This window comes from Triturus cristatus, chromosome 4_2 (assembly GCF_964204655.1).
Source record: "Triturus cristatus chromosome 4_2, aTriCri1.1, whole genome shotgun sequence".
NCBI lineage: Eukaryota > Metazoa > Chordata > Amphibia > Caudata > Salamandridae > Triturus > Triturus cristatus.
This window is the reverse complement of record NC_140586.1, coordinates 76,499,491-76,521,986: the sequence shown is the minus strand read 5'-3', so window position 1 is coordinate 76,521,986 and position 22,496 is coordinate 76,499,491. Positions and strand designations below refer to the sequence as shown.

At 45.7% G+C, this 22,496-nt stretch overlaps 1 protein-coding gene across 23 annotated transcripts in view; it reads left to right on the top strand.

Moving 5' to 3' along the window:
- The first annotated feature begins 1,366 nt into the window (after positions 1 to 1,366).
- Positions 1,367 to 22,496, top strand: part of NFIX (nuclear factor I X) — a 1,406,323-nt gene continuing 1,385,193 nt past the window's right edge. For 12 of the 23 annotated variants that reach the window (XM_085600617.1, XM_085600611.1, XM_085600595.1 and 9 more), the window contains exon 1: positions 1,458 to 1,764. The gene's annotated coding sequence lies outside the window, so the exon portion shown is untranslated. Of the gene's footprint in view, positions 1,765 to 22,496 lie in introns of all 23 variants that reach the window. The other 11 variants (XM_085600620.1, XM_085600600.1, XM_085600619.1 and 8 more) reach the window with 4 other exon arrangements.

The following is a 22,496-nucleotide window of genomic DNA, read 5'->3' as shown; positions in this document are numbered from 1 at the left end:
CGGTGAGACCCGGCCCACTCAAAGCCCTGCCTGTACTTGGTGTACCTATGACTTTCCCAAAGTGGCTCCTTCCATGAAATGAAGGCGTCTGCAGGCCTGCTCCCCTGAGGTGCGACCACTTTGAATCCTCTGCAGCTCGCCGGGGCAGCTTTACACACAGCACAGCTCCGAAAAGATGTGGATGTAAGGTTCGTTTCTAGGCCCTTCGGTCCAACAGGGTGCGGCATTTAAAATGCTTTGACCGAGACCTCAGATGTGTGAATCTCACTTACAATGAGTGAAACGTGAGGACTCCGCCCATTTCGAAACTTTGAAATAAAACCAGAACCACACTTCACGCAAGACAGCTATAATGGCCTAAACAGGTCTACAAAATATAACAGCGCACCGCACCCTTCAAGGTCCCCCAGCTCGATGGGCTGTGTGGGGGCATCGCCCAGCAACGAAGCGCGGTTTGGGTGACGGCGTGGTAGATTTGTTTCCACTCAAGATCTCCCATGCCCAGCTGCCCCCATCTACAATGGACCGTCGCCACCTCTTCTCGGTTTTCTGGAAAAGCAGTTCACTCCCCCCCCCCCCCCCCCCCCCCCGCCATGCAGGGGTTTGTGGCTTGCACCACCACTACCACCACTGTCCCCCGCGCTCCCCGCCCATTTGCAGCTCACTGCATTCTCATGGTTTCCAGACAGGTGCACTGTGGGCGTGTGTTCTCACTCCCAATTCAGCCTTGAAAGTGTTAATAGTGTGAAGGTGTTGGGGTCGGGATATTATATCTTTTCTTGTTGACTTCATGAAAAAGCTATTTAATTACCCATTTATTTACTCAAAATAACGGGAACTTTGTATTTTTGCCCAGGACACAGGGAGGTGGCAGAAACGAAGGCCAACTTTATTGGGAAAAGAAAAGGGTGGGTTGGTCGGATGCTGGGTGAAGAACGGCTGTCGTTTCCCATAACCGATTTATGTATAACGTTCTCTATAGTGTCCTCTTTTTTAAATGACTTTAGTCATTGCTCATTTCTTTTCTTTATTTCTACGTTCTCCCTTTCTCTTTGTCTCTTACCCGAGGACCTCCATCACCTAAACTTGTCCCCAAGTTTATCGTTCTTCTTTCAGCCGCCTCATGTCTTCATCAACTTACAGCGCCCCCTCCCACTTTGACCTTAAGGCGCCCACTTCGCCATGGGCTCCTCGCCCCCCACCTCTCACCAGCCCCGTTCCAATACCACCCGGCAAATGTCGATGCTGCATTAAAAATTCACTCACGGCCTCGGCTCAGCCCGGCTCCTGGGTCTGGGTCCAAAGTTGCCCTGCCAAGGAACCCGAGCGCCCTAGCGAGAGGGGCGCCCCCCTCCCCTCAGAGAGCAGGGAGCCCCTGCAGAGCCGGACTGGGGAGAGCGCGCTTCCTTGTCCCTGGCTGGCTGGCTCTCCCTGCCTCGGCTTCCTCCCCCTCCCTTAAAGTGCATGGCAGAGCGGCAGCCGGGAGACTCTTGCAGCCGGGTAGGGTGCGAGCAGGGTGGCAGCCCTCCAGCTTCCAGGACCCGTCGGCGCCCCCGCGCCCCCACCCGAGGCCCTGCACAGCGCCAGATCCCGGGGCTCGGCCACATCGCTCTTTCTCCTTTTTTCATTCTTTTTTTGGCTTCCGGTGCAAGAAGGAGGTTTCTTCTTTTCCATCCCAGGGAGAAACTTGAGGTTTTTTTTCTTCTGAGGAGCGAGAGGAGAAGTGAAAGTCTGGTCTGCGGCAGAGCTACGTGCACCACGCTGGTACGTGCTGTGTGAGTCAATACTTGTCTGTTATCGATCCCTCTGCTCCTGTCAGTGCAGCGAGGGGTGGGGGAAGTTGTACCCTCTGAGCACTTAAAGAAGGCTGGGCGTGATACCACCTCCTCATGTGACCCCCAGTTACATTAGCGTGTTTGTGTTGTAAGCACCCTATGAGGGATGCACACGTGTTAGCGTTTTAAACCCGAGCGCTCGTCCTGCAGAGAAGCACTGCACAGCCTGAAGCTTTGTGCCTTGTCATATGTCTGCTCCCACTTGTAACACCCCTACCTACTTCTGTGGTTTGTTTGGAAGCTCGATGCTCCTCCTCCATGGTGCTCCATCCTCTTTTCTGAACATATCTTCACATTCTTGTATTTTCAACAGAGCCCCCTCCTGCAAGATCTCCGTCACGAACCCCCTAATCATAATGTTTCTAGGTTCGAGCGCTGGATTTTCCTCCTGCAGGGAAGACCGAACTCTTTAGCTCCTTCTTAGTTCACCATTTGTGTTTTCAGCCGTTGTACCACCCCTAGAGCAGTGGCCACATACCCCATTTTGACGCTCCTTACCTGAACATTTCTGTGTTTTCAAACTACGCACCTTTCCCGCAGGGATACCACACCCCTTTTAACCCCCTCACCATAATATATTCAAGTTTTCAACCCGTGGTCTCCATCTAAAGTTGCCCATGCTTCATTCTGAACATATGACACTATTTTTGTATTTTTAAGCAGCACTCCCTCCTTCAGGAAGGCCTATGCCCCTTTTTGAAAGTCACTCACTTCATGTGTTCCTCCCTTGCATCCTTTCTCGGTATCCACACTTGTTTAGCATTCCTGCGTTTTCAACAAGTGTTCGTCTGATGCTGAGCGCCCTTACTTCTACTTACCTTAACATTGATATATTTTCAATCTATACTTCACTTCTGAAGGAATTCCCTCATCTGTCCAAACAATCCCTTACCGCACCTTTTTGTAGGAACACTCCCTTATTCAGGGAATCCAACCCTGTAACCTTCTTACCATACTATAGCTGTGTTTTCAAATTGTGCTCCACACTGAAGGTACCCCCACACTCCCTTCAGAACTTTATTACCTAAGCATTTATGTGTTTTCAACCCGTGCTTCCCACCTGTATGGTCCCAATGCTCCCTTCAGAACTCTCCCTTAACATTTCTGTTTTTAAAAGTTGTGCTTCCCTCCCTAGGGGACCAGCACACTTTCTTCTGAACCCCCTACCTTGACATTTCTGTGTTTTCAACCTGTGCTTTCTTCCAATACGGACCCTGCATTCCATTTAGATCTCTCCCTTAACATTTCTCTTTTTAAAAGCTGTGCTTCCCTCCCTAAGGGGCCACCACACTCTCTTCTGGACCCCTTACCTAAACATTTCTGTATTTTCAGCCCGTGCTTAACCTAACATTTCAGTTTTTTTCTTTTTTTAGAAGTGTGCTTCCCTCCTCAAGGATCCACCACTCTGTCTTCTGAACACCTTACCTTAACGTTTCTGTGTTTTCACCCTGACATTTCTTACAGAATTCTTTCTTAACATTTCTGTTTTCTAAAAGTGTGCTTTCCTCCCTAAGGGACCACCACACTATCTCCTGAATCCCTTACCTTAACATTTCTGTGTTTTCAACCCATGATTAACTTAACATTTCTGTTTTTTAAAAGCGTATTGCGTACCCTAAGGGACCACCACACTGTCTTCTGAATCCCTTACCTTAACAATTCTGTATTTTCACCCTGTACTGAACACACTTTTTTAAAAGTGTGTTTCCCTTCCTGAGGAACCACCGCACTCTCTACTGAACCCCTTACCATAACATTTCTTTGTTTTCAACCCGTTCTTCCCTGCTGTAGAGACTCCACATTCCCTCCTAAACTCTCCATTAACTTAAGATTTCTGTTTTTTTAAACTGTTTCCCTCACTAATGAAACAAACACTATCTTCTGAATCCATTACTTTAACATTTCTGTGTTTTGAACCTGTTCTTTTACTCCTGTAGGGACCCCACAGTCCCTTTAGAAATCTCCCTTAACTTAACATTTCAGTTTTTTTTAAATAGGCTTCTCTCCGTAAGGGACCACCACACTATTTTCTGAACCCCTTCCCTTAACATTTCTTCCTTTTCAACTTTTCTTTCCTTTTCTGTAGGGACCCCACATTCCCTTCATAACTCTCCCTTAAGTGAACATTTCAGATTTTTTTAAAGTATGCTTCCCTCCCTAAAGGACCACCACACACTCTTCTGAACTCTGACCTGAACATTTGTGTTTTCAACCTGTGCTTCTCTGCTGTAACGACCCCATATTTCATTCAGCTCTCTGTTTTTTAAAAGTGTGCTTCCTTCCCCAGGGGACCACCACATTTGCTTCTCAGTGCCTCTTAGGTTAACATTGCTGTATTTTAAGCATATGCTGCGGTCCCCAAGCGAGCCCAACAACCACTTATGAACCGGTTCTCCTGCGTTAACATGTCCATGCTTTAAACCTGAGTTAATCCCCTGTGAGAGACTCGACACTCCCTTCTAAACACCCCTTGCATTGACATTTTTATATGTTAAAGCGGTGCCTTCTTCCTAAGGGAGCTGCACAGTCCTTTATGAACCGCCCTCCCAGCCTCATGGTTTCTGGGTTTTAAACCCTCTGTATTGAGTCCCAAACCCTCCTATGGCCTCTTTACCTTCACTTTTCTTTTCTATGTCCGAGCTTCCCCAACACGAGTCCCCACAACATTCTGATTATCACCCAACCTTAACCTTTGTGTTCTAAGGCTGTACTACTCAGCTCTGCCTAGTTTACCAGATCCATGCAAGACTATCGTCTTCAGACCTTTTTTTAGTTTGCATTGAGAGGCTTGTAGTTTTGTTTATCCCATTATCATAAAAACCCACTACAAGCCATTACATGCAAAGAAACAATCTTATCTGGAATTAGACGCTGAGTGTCCTGGGAAACCGGGCAGCTATGGCTCCGGTCGTACAGTACCACCCACACTTTGTTCTGAACATCCCTTAACCTTATCATTTACTCTCTTTAAACTGCGTCCCCCCTCCCCCCCCCCACACACACCTTCCTGCTGGGAGCCCAACCCACTTCTGCGCTCCAGCTTCCTCATCTGAGACATTTCGGTGTCTTGAACCTCTGGCCTTGAGTCTCATAGCCCTCACCCCACGACCCTTGTGTTTGACTCCGTTTATTTCTCAGCCCTGCCAGGCCATATCCTGTACCTGCTCTTGCCCCATTCACCATGTCCGGCCAGATGGGTTTGAAACACAGCCTATCTTTCAGTAGACGTCTCTGGTTTCATAAACCTTCGTCTTTCTTATCTGTAAATATGCATGCATATGATGAACGAATGCATAAATATTTATATTTTTAATTTACACCACTGTTGTTTGGAACAAGCACTGTGTAAACAAACAGCCTGTTATCTGTTTATGCAGTGTTTCCGCTGCTTTCGAGTGTTTATTTACTTGTTGCATGTACCCGCGATATTCATGTGTGTGTGCGTGCATGTAACATGCATGTGTTCTGTACTACAGTGAGGGATATACAGCGCGCTACTTAGCGCAGAGCCAGTTTTATTGACCTGTCTGAACATTGATCGTCTAGTGTCCACAGTCTAACCGATTTAGCTGAGGTGGTGTTTTCTCTATGTTTCTTCATCTTGTAATTTTTTAAAGCGCTGCATGCCACCTTTCAGGTAGTTGAAGGCACTGATATCCCCCATAGTTAAAACAACCAGTGGTGGCGGAGGAACTAGACATACCTCTTATGGTCATCAATGTCAACAATTGTAAAACAACGTCATCAAAATTTGTTCAAGACTGCACAATCTAGGAAACCATTTTTAAGTGCGGCCTAGAAACGACTTTAGCTGTCTGACCAGTCTAATGATTTAAAAAAATTCATAATAAAAATACATACCTTGATAAATAGAGGGGCTTTCTGTCAGCCCTCCTCATCCATTTGTCCTTTCAAGTTCCATTCACAATTTGCTTCCACCTATCCACTTCGGGTACAGCATGGGGCATTGGGTCTGCTAACTTCAGCCATTGGCTCTCTTCACTGTGAGTCACATCATGTTGCTCTTGCACATGTGCACATCTGCTTAGAAAGTAGTTCACTTCGATTAGAACCATGAGTTACATACTAATTGTTCTATAATTATTAATTAACAAAAAAATTCCATCAGCATTTCGAAAATAAAATGTTCTAGTGACTTTAATAATAAATTAACGCATCTAGAAAACCAAGACTTTGTAAGTTCAATAGCTCGGAGTTTCGGAACCAAAGACCAAGTACTAAAGGCATAGATACACAAACGTGAATCAGGATTAATCTTGACCTTTGAATTCCTCTCCATCAAGGAGAGTAATCGTCACCCTAAGTTAGGAAAGACCAATCAACATTGCTTGTAAAAGACATAATCGGAAATAGATATGATCTCTATTAAAGCACCTCTGGTCAAGCGAAATGAAATATAGAAAAACAAAAAGAGACCCAAGTGTAACATACAGGAAGCTGCATGGACAGATCTTTAAGAAGCCATTAAATCAGGATTGGTACAAGTGCAAAAAGAATGTCTAGTGACTATTTTATATCAATAAGAATTTTCAGAAAATATATAAATGAATTATTTAGAAGCAATGTTATTTCACTGAATGATACTGAAATGAATCCTGATAGCACATTATGTATGACTCAAGCTGAAATTATCGATCTAATTCAAAGAGTCGCTCCTTGCGAACTGCAGGACCAAATGAAATTCCAATAGCAGTGATGAAATATAATCCAACCTTATGAAGCACTCTTTTAATAAGTTTGTTTACAAATGTGTTAAGAACTGGACAGATTCGACCTTTGTGTAAAGGCTTACTTATTGAGCAGATCCATCAAAAGGGAGCAAAAATCAATCCCAAAGTTATTGGCTCATAGTTCTGCTTGATGCTGAGGGTGGATTATCCGCTAAATTCCTACTTAATAAATGAACTACTTTGGTTAATGCAAGTAAATTAATATAATTTCACCAAATTGGGTTTCAGACTGGAGGTTCTGCCATTGATAAAATAGTTGCTCTCACATTATTTATAAAGAAGACTGAGGGAACTAAGAATAATAACCTCTATGCATTTTCATATAGACCATATCATGGCCTTTGTGGTAAAAACTATTAAACTGGGGCACTGATCATTCACTTCTTTACTTCTTGATATGATTGCACAAAGATACAGGGTGAAAAGGAAACTCATGTAAAAACAGTCTGCCTCCTAAAATGTACATGGACAATGGAGTACTGTAGGGGTGCATCCTTGCTCCACTTCTGTTGTCATTATATATTTCTGATTTGTCAGGATGGTATAGCTCAAAAAATGGCAAATAAGGCCATTGCTCACCTGGCTTATGCTAGATATTTGTTGTTTTTCAGCAGCGGTCTCGTCTGAATGTATTTAATTCTGTAAATCAGGTAGCTGTACACTCAACAAAAACCAAAATGATGGTATTTGGTAGAGCGACAAACAGCTATCTTGGAAATTAGGCACAGAAACTATAGAGCAAGGAAATAAGTATGACTACTTTTGAATAACTATCAATAATAAACATTTCAGGTTTGATCCTATTTTCTCAAGAAAACAGAAAGATAATATCATTACAAAATCCTTGAAACTATTCACAAGCACCTATGGAAAAAGAGGCCTCAGACCATCAATTATAGGCATTAACTCTATGCTCATGCTGTTCCTTCTATATGCTTCCTCAACACTTGACTTGAAAAGAGTGCTAATCTTGGACAAAATTGACATTCAAAATATAAGATATTTATTAAACCGACACCCCCCCCAAACCTCCACTCTGCACTGAAGTCATTGATCAGCTATCATATTGCTGCAACAATCAATTACATCTGCAACCACCGAAAGGCTACGGCAGATACTCTAAAATAACTTATATTGATATTAAAATTATTTGGCGAGTGCGAATTAAACACAACCAGGATTTGTAAAATTATCCAAGAATACCAGCTCCCACAACTAGATCTACTTGTTGCAAAAATCGACTACAGCACAAACAGATTGTAAGAAGTTCACTGTGAGACCTTGACTTTAAGAAAAACCTGCTCACATTCTGGGCATACAAACCTATGGAATTTACATTAGACTCTTACCGGGCAATCAGAGAAAAGTACTTTGAGTCAGATGTTGAGGCAGGAATAGGGGTAAAGGACATTAGACTGAGGTTATTATACATGCCATTGAAACAGTTTGAGGGATCTTGTAAAAATCTATCTATTGGTCTAAGTGGATGCAGGTTATGCAGCCATAATTTAGAGGGTCTGGAACATTTTATTTGCATATTTCCAAAGCTAGTAAATCATCACAAAAAGTATCTGGACACTTCATTTTCTGAATCAAAAATAAGGACCGTGAAAGAGACAACTATCTTCTGTTTTATGTCACAGGCTAATATTTTCATTAGTCGACTCAGTCTTGCCTATAAGATGCTGCACTTATCAAATATGGACTGATAATCATTGTTCAATGGGGAATTAACACTTTTTTGGAGGGTGATATAGGTTTAAAAAGCAGGTGACTCCATTATATTTTATGGAGGAATTTTCTTTGTCAAGAGGGTGCATAGAAGTAAACAGGGGGTGGCACTTGTCAAATAAGTTGACAGGTTTGAGTGTACCAAATCATACCATTGCAAAAACAAAACAGTTCACATGAAACCAGATATTAAATCAGACATAAATACATAGGTGAGAGGGACGGAGTTTGGCAAAAGTCATGTCCTGATGGAGGCAATTGGTCAAAGTGTGTGTCCCTGAGTGCCAGCGGGCTCCTACAGCCTCATCTGAGTGCCCTGAACCGAACCCTGCAAGATGTCGGTGTGAATCCGGGTGTGCTGGCAGCATACCAGAAGCAGTAACAACAAAAACCAGATAATGGAGGGTCCAAGGGACAAAAATTTAAAGACCTGCGAGAGAACAGTCCCCTACTTACAAATATTTATAACACTACAAATCCTCGGGTCTATAATACTAATATGTAATCCCTGTAACAGGTTTCATTTACATGTCTACTCTCACTAGGGTAGTGATCCCTTTAAGGACGAATACCCTCACTCACCATAGGTGACCTGCTTCATCATTTGGGTATCTCCTCCCAGTGAAAAACCTAGTTCCACTGAGGGCTACGACTTCCTCACTGTAAGGAAGGAGCTTAGGGATGTTTTTATATAGAAGCTGCTACACTCTCTGGGATCCTAAAGTCCCATGGTGATCAGGATTTAGTGAAAAATTGCAGCGCAAAACAAGAAAAAAGTGATTTAAAACTACCTAGTGAAAGCAAACATTATCCAACTTTATTCGCTTGCTATCACTGGTAGAGTTAAAAAGCAGTGCAAACAGCAGTATGGAAATAGACTGCTGGATTATGACACACGGCTGTGTGTCATAATCCAGCAGTCTATTTCCATACTGCTGTTTGCACTGCTTTTTAGGTCTCGCTAGAGCCAGCGCATGCGCTGACCTGGCGAGACCTGTAGTAACTGGCTTTTTGAAGTGCTACCAAAAGGCTTTCTCTGGCCACCAGCGAGCGGATACACGCGCGGGTGCGCGCTTTCGAGCACAGGCGCCATCTCGCGGCCATCCTTACACCTGCGATTATTTTCACTTTTGCGGCCCCACCATCTGCCTTTCCTCGCTACGCTTCTCCCACACCACAGAATGCGTCCCCTTTCACGGCCGCGCAGCCCGTTACTTTTATGGCCGCACGGCCAATGCTTGTCCTTATGGGAGGAGATACCCAAATGATGAAGCATGTCACCTATGGTGAGTGAGGGTATTCTTCCTTAAAGGGATCTCTCCCCTAGTGAGAGTAGCCATCTGTATGATGAGTATTATAGACCCCAGGATTTGTAGTGTTATAAGCATACCAGAAGCAACATGCGCTCTGACCGGAAGTATCTGCTCTGCAGCCCACCCGTAATGTGGAGCAGAGGAAGGAGGGATGCGTTCCCCCACACATTTTTTGCGAAACATGACAACACCTTGCTAACATTAATCACATAATTGACAGTATACGAATTAACTCACAGAAAGAAAGTAATCCCCTGAAACAACCAGAAATAAAGGGGTGAGGACCGAGCTTGATCGAGCTTGATGGAGGTCGGGGTCCGAGGTGACAGCAGGTCTAAGCTGTGGCCCTCTGTGGCTTTGGGCTCTTAAAACCTCTGTGGTGCTGCCATGAACTCCAGAAGACTTTTGTGTGAATTGACAAGGGTTGACAACACACCGGAAGCTGCGCGAGCAAGTGCCGACCAGGAAGGTCAGGCTGGTGATGTGGTGCAGAAGAAAGATGCTACTTTATTTTGTCAGCTTCACACATGCCTGTCAACCTCTTGCCTCAAAAATGCAGGTGAAGTCAGCCATTTCAGAGAGTGATGTGTTCCCTATAAGGTCGATGGAGGATAAACACTTTTTGATATTTACTTGAATAGCAGGCAACTTTAGCAAAGTTTTTGGAAGCATTTTGTTTGTCAGGCGGTTAAAACAGGTCAAATGCGTGTGAGTTGACAAGTCTGCTAATGTGTGCACCTCTTCTCATATGGCCCGGTACGGCCTACTGCCACTCTCCTCCCCTTTGCTGTGACAGAAAATAATTTAAACATTTGTTTGGAATAGGGGGTCGTAGACCCCCGATCGTATTTATTAACAAACCAGACATATTTGAAAACAAATATACAATTACGCAGAAATGAAAAGACAGGATTTGGTACATTTGATTCATTCCTAGCTTTAACAAACTCTAATACATAATGTTCCTATCCTAGTCTATGCATATTGATGATCACATTTCTGCGTATTCCTTTGTGCCTACGGCAAGGTCAACGCTGGCCCCTCCCCCTTTAATCCAATTGTCCAGCGCCCCCTAACCAGAGTGCGCATGCGCAGGAGGCCCAGCTGACCCGGTGGTACTTCCCACCAGGCAACCCCCATACGTTCAAGACTTACTCCATAAAGGGGCCATGCAGACAGCGCAGCTTACTTATGCCCGCGTGCGGGGTGGCCAACCAGCCAATGGAAAGCGTAACCCCCCTTGGCCCCGCACCCTTCCAACCAACCGGTTGTAACTGCCCCTGGAGTCTGGTGAGAGCCACATGTCCCTCCCCTCTGGGCGCCCCACTTAATAAGGCGCCCGCAAAGATTTGTAAATTTAATCTGTCCAACCGATGACCTTACCGCCTGACTCGAAATACCACCTAAAACATGACAAAAAAGGCATTTATATTTATACATTCAATCCAAGGTTAGAAACCTTCCCAAGGGAGGGGGCACACGCGACGGGTGTGCTTTCGAGGGGAGCGGAGTGCAAAGAGACTGCACTTCGCGCTCCCCATGGTTTTAAAGGGGTGACCAGTCACCAGCTGGAACTGGTTCCTGGCAAGGATCACCCGTGACCCGGAAGCGATCAGATCACTTCCGGGGCGCGGGGGAGCCTTTCACGACCCGGAAGTGATCCAATCACTTCCGGGGCACGGCCCCCGGACCAATGCGGTGCTACGGGACGTGGGAGAGACGGGGGCACGACCGACCACCATAATGGCGGCGGGGCCGATGCCGGCCCCGCCTTCCTCTTCTGGGAGCACTTTTTCACGGGCTGCCGAGTCGCATACTCCCATCTAGGAGCCCACTACACCTATTAATGAATAGAGCCGGACGCTCAAATGTAAGGTGCTCCTCTCAAGACATGCGTGCCACTCCATTTTCCAGCCCATCCCAATATGCTAATCTGCATCTTCGGTGAGGAAGACAAGGTACTCTAGACATAAGACATTATCCGTGAAGTGCAATCTAAATAACTGTAGTACAGGAAGTTTGGGCACACATCTGGACATACTATAGCACAAATAGCGATTAATGTAGGGCACTACTTGGCGGAGTGGCTGCGGTGGGAGCCTTCCATCCGTGGTCTCCGTTGGACCCCCGAGTATGAGGACCGCGTATCCCTATACGCTGATGACATCCTCTTGTACCTAGCTTCCCCACGTAAATCACTGATAGTACTGGTTGATGTTTTGCATTCATTTGGTCGTAACTCCGGCCTTGTCATCAACTGGGCTAAATCGTGCGTGTATGTTCTCTCTGGGGAGGCTCCTATTCTCCCGCGGGGCTGTCCGATCCAGATCGCCCCGCAGGGATTTCGGTACCTGGGTGTCTTCATTACTCTGGACCCGGAGGCCCGGTATGATCGGAACTTGCTTCCCCCCCTCCAGCGCCTGAAGGAAGATGTCACGCGCTGGCAGCGCTTGCCGCTTTCGCCGCTCGGCCGGGCGGCATTGTTTAAGATGATGTCTCTGCCGCGTTTCCTGTACGCTTTGCAGAATACTATGGACCTCGTCCCAGCGCGCTACTTCCGTGAGGTGGAGAGTTTGCAGCGCCGCCTGTTCTGGGACGGGAGGCCGCGTATCGCCCTGGCGAAGCTGACGCTCCCATGGTATGACGGAGGGATCGCCCTCCCGGATATCAAACGGTACTATTGGGCCTCCCAGCTGGCTGCGATTAATCACGGCCTGTACGGGCCCGCCTTAAACCCGGCATTCGAAATGGATAAGATGCTACTCCCGGGTGGGGACTATAATCGAGCGCTCTACTCCAGCGCGCCCGACGCTCGGCTGACCGGCCCCACGCGTGTCATGGTGCGAGTGTGGCACGCGGCTAATGTGGCGATGGGGTGGAAGGACCGTCTGACCCGAGCATCACCACTATACGCGTCCGAGCAGTTGGGCTCCCTGTGGACCTCGAAGGGCTTCGAGAAGTGGGACATGATAGGCATCAGCAAAGTGGGGGATCTCTGGACGAGGGGAGGATTTAAAACGTTCGAGATGCTGCAGACGGAATTCCAGTTGCATGACAGGGAGTACTTTCGGTATTTGCAGATCCGTCATGCACTGGGCTCCGTCTTCCCGGACGTTGCATCCATCCCGGAGTATTCCCCCCTGGAGGATAGAGTGCTGGATGGACACGTTCCGGACAGCACGATCTCACTGATCTACAAAAAACTGATCAATGACCGCTCGGGATTGCTGACTGCCCTTCGTGAGGCTTGGGTTGCCGATGGACTGGAGCTGGACGACGAGGACTGGACCTCTGCGATGGCCTCCCCGAAAGAGGTGGCCATACCGGCCCGCCTTCGCTTCGTCCAGCTCAAGATACTCCACAGAGTCTACATGACGGGGCCAAGGCTCCTGCGTATGGGCTATGCTGTGGACGGGTTGTGTAAGCGTGGGTGTGGCGCTTTGGGGACCTTTCTGCATATATTGTGGGAATGCCCGGAGGTGGAGCGATTCTGGCGTGGTGTGCATGAGGTCCTGCGTGTGGTTATGCATGTGGTGCTGCTACCCGAAGCGAGGAGATGCCTGTTGAATGTGTGGGAAGCTACCGACTACTCGGCGCCACAGACGTGGTGGGTGACTCTGGGATATATGGTGGCCAAGCGTGATATTGCTCGACTGTGGGGATCCCAGAGGTCCCCGACTGTCTCGGCCTGGAAGGAACATATGGATTGGTGCATGTTTCGGGAAAAGGTGGTGTATGTGGCGAGAGGTAAACCTGGGACATGGGTGAAAGTATGGGGCCCCTGGAACGCCTACCGCGGGGGAATCTGTGCTCCGCCGTTATTGCCCGATCCGTCGCCGGCCCCATCCCCTTAGCCGACCCATCTTCCTTGTTCCGGGCATTGAGTTTACCCAGCCCTAGTCCTGATCTCTTCCCCTTCTTGATACTCCTATGGACTGGTAGGGTCCCCCTCTCAGGGGAGCACATGCTGCTATTTCTGATTGTGGATTGCCTTGTGGGTTTGTTTTTCTGGTTGTTCTTTCAGTTTAAAATGAAACCGTACAGTGGGGTCCGGATGGTGTGGCTATCAACGCTGCTAACTCCTGTGCATCTTCCTCAGCCGCAACACACGCTCTACAATGTGTATCATATGCTCCTTTTGTCTGCTAGCGGCCGGCCGGAAGGTTGTATGCCCATCTTTGTATATTTTTTGAGTTTTGTAATAAACGGTTTAAAAAAAAAAAAAAAAAAAAAAAAATGTAGGGCACTACTCACAATAGTTTGTGCACACTTCTGTGTAACAACGGTGTGCTAAAAAAAGTGCAAAGTGCACTTGTAATGGTTGAAAACCTATCAGTAGGACATATTTTCCAGCACTGTATATGACGGCGAGGAAAAGGAGTGTTACAGCCTGCACAATATAGTATGAATAACGGCAAACCCTTAAGTAGGAGGAGGTAATTTTGCAATACTGAAATTAACATGGAACTTCTTCTGTAAACAGCAGCAGTAAATACTTTCCCAGAGTGGGAATGAGAAGGGAACTTTGTTGGAAAGTGCCCCTTTGTACATGGTTACCTGACAACAGATGCAACCTGACTTGGTGTGCCCTGGGTCCCTACCAATCAGGCTCCCATGGCCTCTGTTTTTTCCCAAAAACTTTACCTTGGTTCCCATAATTGGCACATCTCTGGCCACAGGTAGGCCCCTTGTAAAATGTACCATGGGTACCAAAGGCACCGTGACCAGGGAAAGCCTCTAAGGGCTGCAGCACCTATTGTGCCACTCATAGAGGTCCTGTACCTAAACACCCACACACCGCCATTGCAAGCTTCATGTATTGGTGCAGAGAAAAGTGAAGAGTAGACATGGCAAACAGCCCTGTGTGCCATGCCTGTAACCCACTGCCTGAGGCCAGTGGCGTAACGAAACTTGAGGGGGCCCCCCTGCAAAGAATATGGAGGGGGGCCCCCACGCTCACGGATTCAGTCAGGAGCTCTCAGGTCAGGGGCCTGCTGCGCATGCACCAGTGGCGGCTGGTGAATCCTAAAAGTGGTGTAACGAAAAGCTGGGAACCAAGTTGAAGGAGCAAGTGAGTACAGCAAGCACACCAAAGTGAAAGATTAGTGTTCGGGGTTGGCCTTCCCAAGTGGGCCCTTTAACCACTCAAATTTCAGCTTTAAATAAATTCAGTCATTTGTCTCCAAAATATCAGCTTGTCAGTTTATGAAAGGAGACACGTTTTGCTATTAAATACCAGCTTTGCCTTCTTGAAAAATAATTAAAATTCCCTAAATAAAGAAGTTATCTTTTTTGTGAAAACGTTCAATTATTGTCATGAACCACTAAAACACATGATAGATTCCGCCTTGAATATCTATGTGTCATAGTTGCATGTCATATGCGCCAATCTTATGCCAAGAATTACCGCCATTATGCCGAAGCAAGCATGAGGGCTGTGCACCACGCAATCAGACAGGAATTACCACTATTATGCCAGTGCCCGCATTTTACGCGGTTTGGGCTCCATTATATCATGGGTGAGCACATTGGGCCGATATGTGCCACTATTATAGCAGGGCCAACATTATGTCAGGTTATTTTATTTATTAAGTACACAATCATGGAACATTGCTGGTGTTGAAATGGGGTAGCTCTGTAGAATCTCACTAGTGGCCGTGACAAGCTCCCCTCTTTACCTAGTGATTGTTTTTTCTACACAAAGGCAACTATGGAAAAGAGAGAACAAGATATGAACTGCTTCCTTGTTTGTCTCTTTAACAGTCCACCCACTCTCGTCACAGCCTTTCCCACAGTACACAAGGACACCCATCTGTCCCGTGTACCCTTCCACAGGTCAAATGCATATCAACCATCCCGGAATGGTTACTTATTTAGGAAAGTATGGGGAGAAATTTTAGAGAATAAAAATAGCTTGACCTTTATGTGTGACGCGGGGTCTGTAATTGGCTATGGGGCACTGGCGTACAGTTCTCTGCAGGACAGCTGCGGGTCACGACTTCAGAGCCCACTGTGTTTACTCCCTGCTCTGTCTTCATTCATGGTCTATGTCGTGCAACCTTATTTACACCCTGTAGTATTTCATTGTCTTATTCACCACTGTCCACCTACTGTATTTACACCCTGTAGTATTTCATTGTCTCTCATTCATCACTGTCCACCTACTGTATTTACACCCTGTAGTATTTCATTGTCTCTCATACACAACTGTCCACCCGCTGTATTTACACCCTTTAGTATTTCATTGTCTCTCATTCACCACTGTCCACCTACTGTATTTACACCCTGTAGTATTTCATTGTCTCTCATTCACCACTGTCCACCTACTGTATTTACGCCCTGTAGTATTTCATTGTCTTATTCACCACTGTCCACCTTCTGTATTTACACCCAGTATTTCATTGTCTCTTATTCACCACTGTCCACCTACTGTATTTACACCCTGTATTTCATTGTCTCTCATACACCACTGTCCACCCACTGTATTTACACCCTTTCGTATTTCATTTTCTCTCATTCACCACTGTCCACCTACTGTATTTACACCCTGTAGTATTTCATTGTCTCTCATTCACCACTGTTCACCTACTGTATTTACACCCTGTAATTCATTGTCTCCCATACACCGCTGTCGCACCCACTGTATTTACACCCTGTATTTCATTGTCATTCATACACTGCTGTCCACCCACTGTATTTACACCCTTTAGTATTTAATTGTCTCTCATTCACCACTGTCGACCCACTGTATTTACACCCTGTAGTATTTCATTGGTTCTCATTCACCACTGTCCACCCACTGTATTTACACCGTGTATTTCATTGTCTCTCATACACCGCTGTCCACCCATTTAATTTACACCCTGTAATATTTCATTGTCTCTCATACACCGCTGTCCACTCACTGAATTTACACCCTGTATTTCATTGTCTCTTATTCACCACTGTCCACTTACAGTATTTACATCCTTTCGCATTTCATTGTCTCTCATACACCACTGTCCACCTACTGTATTTACGCCCTGTAGTATTTCATTGTCTCTTATTCACCACTGTCCATCTACAGTATTTACACCCTGTATTTCATTGTCGCTCATACATCTCTATACACCCACTGTATTTACACTCTGTAGTATTGCATTGTCTCTCATACACCGCTGTCCACCCACTGTATTTACACCCTGTAGTATTTCATTGTCTCTTATACACAACTGTCCACCCGCTGTAATTACACCCTGTAGTATTTAATTGTCTCTCATACACCACTGTCCACCCACTGTACTTACACCCTGTATTTCATTGTCTCTCATACTCCGCTGTCCACCCACTGTATTTACACCCTGTAGTATTTCATTATCTCTCATACACCACTGTCTACCCACTGTATTTACACCCTGCATTTCATTGTCTCTCATACACTGCTGTCCACCCACTGTATTTACACCGTGTAGTATTTCATTGTCTCTCATACACCGCTGTCCACCCACTGTATTTACACCCTGTAGTATTTCATTGTCTCTTATACACAACTGTCCACCCGCTGTAATTACACCCTGTAGTATTTAATTGTCACTTATACACAACTGTCCACCCGCTGTAATTACACCCTGTAGAATTTAATTGTCTCTCATACACCACTGTCCACCCACTGTACTTACACCCTGTATTTCATTGTCTCTCATACACCACTGTCCACCTACTGTATTTACACCCTGTAATTCATTGTCTCTCATACACCGCTGTTGCACCCACTGTATTTACACCCTGTATTTCATTGTCATTCATACACTGCTGTCCACCCACTGTATTTACACCCTTTCGTATTTCATTGTCTCTCATTCACCACTGTCCACCTACTGTATTTACACCCTGTAGTATTTCATTCTCTCATTCACCACTGTTCACCTACTGTATTTACACCCTGTAATTCATTGTCTCTCATACACCGCTGTCGCACCAATTGTATTTACACCCTGTATTTCATTGTCATTCATACACTGCTGTCTACCCACTGTATTTACACCATGTATTTCATTGTCTCTAATACACCGCTGTCCACCCATTTTATATACACCCTGTAATATTTCATTGTCTCTCATACACCACTGTCCACCCACTGTATTTACACCCTGTATTTCATTGTCTCTCATACACCGCTGTCCACCCACTGAATTTACACCCTGTATTTCATAGTCTCTCATATCCAACTGTACACCCACTGCATTTACACTCTGTATTTCATTCTCTTATTCACCACTATCCACCCACTGTATTTACACCCTTTCGTATTTCATTGTCTTTCATACACCACTGACCACCCATTGTATTTACACCCTTTCGTATTTCATTCTCTCATACACCACTGTCCACCTGCAGTATTTACACCCTGTATTTCATAGTCTCTCATACACCACTGTCCACTTACAGTATTTATAACCTGTATTTCATTGTCTCCTAATCACCACTGTCCACCCACTGTATTTACACCCTTTCATACTTCATTGTCTCTCATACACCACTGTCCACCCACTGTATTTACACCCTGTAGTATTTCATTGTCTCTCATACACAACTGTCCACCTACTGTATTTACACCCTGTAGTGTTTCGATGTCTCTCATACACCGCTGTCCACCCACTGTATTTACACCCTGTAGTATTTCATTCTCTCATTCACCACTGTCCACCCACTGTATTTACACCCTTTAGTATTTCATTGTCTCTCATACACCACGGTCCACCCACTGTATTTACACCCTTTCGTATTTCATTGTCTCTCATACACCACTGTCCACCTACTGTATTTACACCCTTTCATATTTCATTGTCTCTCATACACCACTGTCTACCCACTGTATTTACACCCTTTCGTATTTCATTGTCTCTCATACACCACTGTCCACCTACTGTATTTACACCCTGTAGTACTTCATTGTCTCTCATACACCACTGTGTACCCACTGTATTTACACCCTTTCGTATTTCATTGTCTCTCATACACCACTGTCCACCTACTGTATTTACACCCTGTAGTATTTCATTGTCTCTCATATCCAACTGTACACCCACTACATTTACACTCTGTATTTCATTCTCTTATTCACCACTGTCCACCCACTGTATTTACACCCTTTCGTATTTCATTCTCTCATACACCACTGTCCACCTGCAGTATTTACACCCTGTATTTCATAGTCTCTCATACACCACTGTCCACTTACAGTATTTATAACCTGTATTTCATTGTCTCTTAATCACCACTGTCCACCCATTGTATTTACACCCTTTCGTATTTCATTGTCTCTCATACACCACTGTCCACCTGCAGTATTTACACCCTGTATTTCATTGTCTCTCATACATAACTGTCCACCCACTGTATTTACACCCTTTCATATGTCATTGTCTCTCATACACCACTGTCCACCCACTTTATTTACACCCTTTCGTATTTCAATGATTTCTTCATGTCTTTCTTCTCTCAGCATCCATTAGCCATCTTGGAACAATAAAGTCATAATAAACCACAGCAAAAGAAACATACATTGGTACAGCCAATAGTCCTGCAACCAATGTCAGACCTATTGGCTTTGCCAATACTTATTAGATATGACATCTTACATGGATTCTCCCCTTCCACCCATAATGTCCTTCCCTTCTTATGTGTGTCCTACGCTCTCCCATATGACTGGTGATTGTTTGCTACACTCCAGTCCCATTTATTTACCTGAATATATCTCTATTATTTTTAGCATTTCGTTGCTGATCTGGGCTCGTTCTATGTTTCATTAGACTTTAAGTACCAATTTATAACCTGCTCTTTATTGGATTCTTCAATAAAAAATATTACCAATGTGAATAGCAAGAAATAGAATTCATAGGAAAACAAACATAAAATAAAAAGTGCACGCATGGGCGGAAACTGAATACCTAAAATGTTTTTAAAAAAAAGAAAATGAAGGTTCTGTGCTGTGGAACCTGGGAATGACTTTCCCCAACTCTATAGTACTCCAGAGGCCCCTAAAATGTGAGTTTTTCAGTTAAGCTGGAGTCAGTGGCGTAGCACGAGCCTCACGCGCCCTTATTTAAGGAGGTGAAAGTGCCCCCTGGCTCCTGGTTGGGTACTGAAAGACAACTGTAGTCAGTGTGCCCCTCCCATTCCTAGGCCCGATGCCACTGCACATGCGGCACCATTGGTACGTATGCCCATGGCCATAGTCTAAAAGTAAATAAAAGGGCTGATGATAAAGTGAGTCAATAATACTAGGCAGGTGCCGAGGGTGCCAGCAGCACCAGACAGTGCCAAATTGACACCAAAAGCATCAAATATTACCAATTAATTCCAAGGAGGGAGCAAAAAAATAGAAATTTGCTGAAGGCTCCAGATAGTTTTGCACTTGGTCTCAAATATCGCTCAAAAATGGGCAACAACCACAGACATGTTCTCCCTTCCTTTGCAACTGGGAAGGCCACTGACACAAATGAAATGTGGCATAACAGCCAGACATGCTGGCTTTGGAACTGGGGGGATCATGCTCGAGTCTCAGCGTTGGTTCAACATCCTGTGATTCTGGGCAAATCACTTAATATCCCCGTGCTTAAAAATAAGTGTGGCCTTGTGTAATGTAACTGGTGATCGTGTAAAGCGCTCCAATACCTTGGGGACGAGCTTGCGCTATATTGAACTATTAAAAAAGTACTCTCTGTAATTTTGTGCACGTACATCCATTTTCAAACATTCTTGAGCCACTGCAGGCCACCGAGGAAACACTCCGTGCCATCCAGGGAGACTGCGAAGCCAATTGCATTTCCAGTGCTTGCTTACAGGGTCGGCTTTAGTGCTGGTGGCGCCCTGTGCAACAATGTTTGTTGGCGCCCCCCCATGACCACCTCCATCACGGATTCTCTCACTAGCACCCTTTAACAGTGACCAAGTCACCATAACCACTCTCTCTCAGATGCATTGAATTAGTTATATAGCGCCACTCATACCAGTGTAGGGTGTCCGAGCACTTTGCATCACACACACATTACACAGAGACAATGAATCATACGAGTGTAAATCAGTGTATAGGAAATGTTATTTAAGCCAAAGGACTGAAAGTGTAGGAGTCACATGTCATTCATACTGGCAGGCAGTATAGTTGAAGAGTGCTTGGTGTGGAGAAACACAAACTCAGAGTCGAAAAAGAAACAGCATAGTTGGGAGTTTCCTTTAATAATAAGAATCGATTTCTAGCCAAATTACCCCTTTTTGCAACATTAATCAATGTTCTAATAATGTATAATTTGCGGTGTGTAAGCAGTTCTGGGATGAAAGTTAATAGCTCACTGTTGAATATTAGGACTTTAAGTTATAAATTGCAAGTAACAGAAGGATGTCTCTTTTGAAAGCAGTAATCTGCTGATCTGTTTACATCACATGCACTCTGTAATCTACTTGGTACACATTCTTTGCAGCAGGCATATTAACCATCTGCACTAAATTCACCTAAATAAAAACCTTAACTTTACAAAACACTGATCTCTCTCCAGGAAGATAATTAATCACACGAGTTTTCTTGACATTATGTGAGGCCTGGCAATTGCCGGGGAAAGAAACGCTGCAGCAGGTGCTTCAAAAGTTTAATAAACTTTCAAACACGGCTCCCCCAGGAAGCCAGCACCCGGTGCGGTGGCACCGGTTGCACCGCCCTAAAGCCGGCCCTGCTTGCTTACCTTCCAATGCTCCCAGCAGAGTCCTGTTCCTGGAGCTGCAGCCCTTCTCCTGCCCCTGTCAGCTCTAGTCTGTGCAGCCTCCTCCCTTCTCAGAGGCTATGCCAGTGGGGAATGCTCTCTCTGGGGCCCCCACCCCCATCCCTTTTCCGCCCGGCTCTGGCTGAAGAGAAACAATGTAACTTGTTACTTTGTTTCTCTTCAGTCCTGCCCTAGGTCAGAGCGAGGAGCTCAGAGCCTGCTGCAGACTGCACCTGCTTTCTACAGAAAGCCTTTCTCTCCCAGCTCTTTACGAGCTGAGGGGGCCCCCTTCACCTGGGGGCCCCCGCACCGCGGGGGCTGCGGGGGTGTTTGTTACGCCCCTGCCTGAGGCCTAGGTAAGCCACTCCTCTAACAGGGTTCACTACCACTCAAGCGGAGGTACAGTGGCATGAGCCCTGTCCCCCTACAGCGTCTAAGTCCATTCTTAGACATTGTAAGTGTAGTAAAGCAATAAAGAGTACATGGTCTGGGAGTTAGTCATTACAAACTCCATAATGGCTTTACTAAAACCTGGGAAGTTTGGTAGCAAACTTCTCAGCACAATAAACCCACACTGATGCCTGTGTTGGATTTAATGTAAAATGCACTCAGAGGGTATCTCAGAGATGCCCACTGAAAAACGACCAGCCCTGGTGTAGCTCCTGAATGGCTGCCTGCCCTTTGCCACCACTAGACAGGTTTCTGGAACCCTGGGTAGAGAGCCTCCACTCTCTGGGTCCAGAAACAAAGCCCATCCTGGGCAGAGGTGTCATGCCTCCTCCCCCAGAATGGGCTGGGTCCATGGAGGGAAAGCTTCAAAGGCCTGCTGTCTTTGGAAGCTGTCCCTGCATTTTACTGCCCCCAGTAACTGTCTCCCACTGGTTCTGCTGCCCACATTGGGCGGGAGAATCGTCAGGAAAGCTGAGCTAGGAGGAGAGGTGGGGGAGGTGAGGTGAAGCACACATCTCAGTCCCCTCCATCTTGAAGATGAGGGGACCCAGCCAATTAGGGAGAGGCTCATGCCCCCTCCCACTTGAGGCCGGCATAATGGGGGGTGTACCCACCCCAAGGAAGTGACCAATTGGTCCAGACCTACACTCTCCTTTAACACCCCTAAATTTAGTATTTAGG